This window comes from Schistocerca nitens, chromosome 5 (genome assembly GCF_023898315.1).
Source record: "Schistocerca nitens isolate TAMUIC-IGC-003100 chromosome 5, iqSchNite1.1, whole genome shotgun sequence".
Classification (NCBI taxonomy): domain Eukaryota; kingdom Metazoa; phylum Arthropoda; class Insecta; order Orthoptera; family Acrididae; genus Schistocerca; species Schistocerca nitens.
The window spans coordinates 665,803,604-665,806,359 of NC_064618.1; positions in this window are offsets into that span (position 1 = coordinate 665,803,604).

A 2,756-nucleotide genomic window follows, 5' to 3' on the forward strand; every position below is an offset into this window, starting at 1 on the left:
CGTTCGAGTTCCCACATAGTAAAGGGGGCATTATAAGTTTCCAGATTCAGCGAGTGGAAGGAAGGTCGCCGAGCCTCTTCTGCCTCTTTCCTGGGAAGGAAGGCAGGGTGGTAATGGGCGGAGCTTGAAACCTCCGCGAAAAACCGGCCGGAGGCGCTGGAGACAGCCACAGGATCAACGAGGACCGCATTACCTGAGGTCAGGCCAGGTACCGAGGAGTGGGCCTTAATGCCCGACAGCCGGCGCAGGCCACCCCATACGACAGAAGAGGGAGTAAAACTGTTAAAGGATCTGGTGAAAGAGGCCCAACAAGCTTTTTTGCTGTCTTTGATGACTCTACGGCATTGCGCTCGGAGTCGTTTGTATTCAATACAATTCGCCAACGTAGGATGGCGGCGAAAGGTGCGTAAAGCACGTCGTCGAGCACGGATAGCGTCCCTACAAGCCTCGTTCCACCAGGGGACGGAAACGCGACGTGAAGAAGAGGTAGTACGAGGAATGTAACGTTCGGCAGCATTGATAACAGCCGTGAGGTATTCGACCTGACTTTCACAACTGAGAAAGTCGTGGACCGGAAAAGTCGCCAGGGAGGAGTAAAGTCCCGAGTCAGCTTTCGGTATGTTCCAGCTCGAAGGACGTGGGGATGGGGTGTGGTGCAGGAGACGAACGACACAGGGGAAGTGGTCGCTCGAATAGGTGTCAGAAAGGACATACCACTCGAACCGACGGGCAAGAGTGGTAGAACAGATCGAGAGGTCCAAGTGGGAGTAGGTATGAGTAGAGTCCGAGAGGAAAGTCGGGGCGCCAGTATTGAGGCAGACAAGATTGAGATGGTTGAAGACATCCGCCAAGAGGGAGCCTCTTTGATAGGATGCAGGAGAGCCCCAAAGGGGATGATGGGCATTGAAGTCGTCAAACAATAAAAACGGCGGGGGAAGCTGAACCATCAGGTGCATCATGTCAGCTCGACTAACAGCAGATGACGATGGAGTGTAGATGGTACAAACTGAAAAAGTAAAAGCAGAAAGAGTAATATGGACCGCTATTGCTTGGAGTGGGGTGGTCAATGGGATGCGATGGTAATAGACATCGTCTCGAACGAGCAACATGACCCCACCATGAGCTGGGATACCGTCCACAGGGGTGAGGTCATACCGCTCCGAGGTATAGTGGGTAAAGGCAATACGGTCAGTCGGGCGCAACTTGGTTTCCTGGAGACCAAGTACGAGCGGACAGTGCAGGCGGAGGAGCAGTTGTAATTCCTCCCGATTAGATTGAATACCTCTAATGTTCCAATGTAACAAGGCCATCGCTAGTCAAAAAGTTGGGGGAACGAGACGGGGGAAGAGCTGGTCACCTCGACGGCCGCGGAGGGCCAGGTTGCGAGGGAACAACGCTACAACCGGCGGGAGGCGGATCCGGTTCCATCGAGTCGTCGCCAGCCGCGGCCGCTGTCCCTGGTTGTGTATTAGGGGCAGCATCATTTGCCGACGAGAGGCCAGCTGAGCGCCTGACAGCAGAGCGTCCTGGCGAAACTGAGGACGGCCGGGAGCAGCGACTCACGGATGGAGCGTCAGACGAAACGCGCCGAGGTGGAGAGGGGGATAGAGACTTCTTCTTGGAGGCCTTCTTGGAAGGCCGAGGAGGCACAGGGATGGTGGGCTGGACCCGAAGAAGGTCCTCACGTGCGGGGTCCGTTTTGGAACGCCGGACCTCGGAAGCTGGGGTCTGGAACGTTTCCCCGATGGACGCCTGAGAAGAGGATCGCTTCTCAGGTGGTGGGGAGAGAGGAGGAGGAGGAAGGGTGGCCCCTGGGGCAGAGGGGGCGGGGGCCACGGGGGAGGAGGATTTGGAAGGGAGGGATTTGAGAGGCGGAGGCATAGCCCCCTGATGGGCGGAGGAGGCGGAGGGGGGACAGGATAGGGGTGAGAATACCGCGGAAGGAGTGGACACAACTGAGGCAAACGAAGTGGTCAACGGCACGGGATGGAGGCGGTCATACTTCTTCCTGGCCTCAGAATAAGAGAGACGATCCAAAGTTTTGAGTTCTTGTATCTTCTTCTCCTTCTGATATGCGGGGCAGTCTGAGGATCTAGGCGAGTGGATGCCAGGACAATTAACGCACCGAGGTGTTGGGGTGTATGTATGTTCCTCACGAAGAGGACGTCCACAATCGCCACAAAGGGGCTCAGCCTCACACCGTGACGACATGTGCCCAAAGCGCAAACACCGAAAACAGTGCATAGGAGGCGGGACGTTGGGTCGCACGTCGCACCGGTAGCACGTCACCTTTACCTTCTCCGGGAGAACGTCCCCCTCGAAGGCGAGGATAAAGGCCCCGGTGTCGATGCGACGGTCTTTGGGGCCGCGCTGGACTCGCCGGACGAAATGCACGCCTCTGCGCTCCAGGTTGGCCCTGAGCTCCTCATCAGATTGCAGCAGGAGGTCCCGATGAAAAATAACCCCCTGCGTCCTATTTAGTGCCAGATGCGGGACAATGGACACTGGGATGTCCCCTAGGCGGTCGCACGCCTGGAGCGCCGCCGACTGTGTGGCGGAGGTGGTCTTTATAAGAACTGACCCCGAACGCATCTTACTGAGAGCCTCTATTTCCCCGAAGATGTCCTCAATGTGCTGAACAAAGAACATGGGCTTGGAGGTGGCGAACGTCCCCCCACCGGTTCGAGAACAGACCAAATAGCGGGGGAAGTACTTCGCCCCATGCCGGCGGGCCTGCCCCTCCTCCCAGGGAGTGG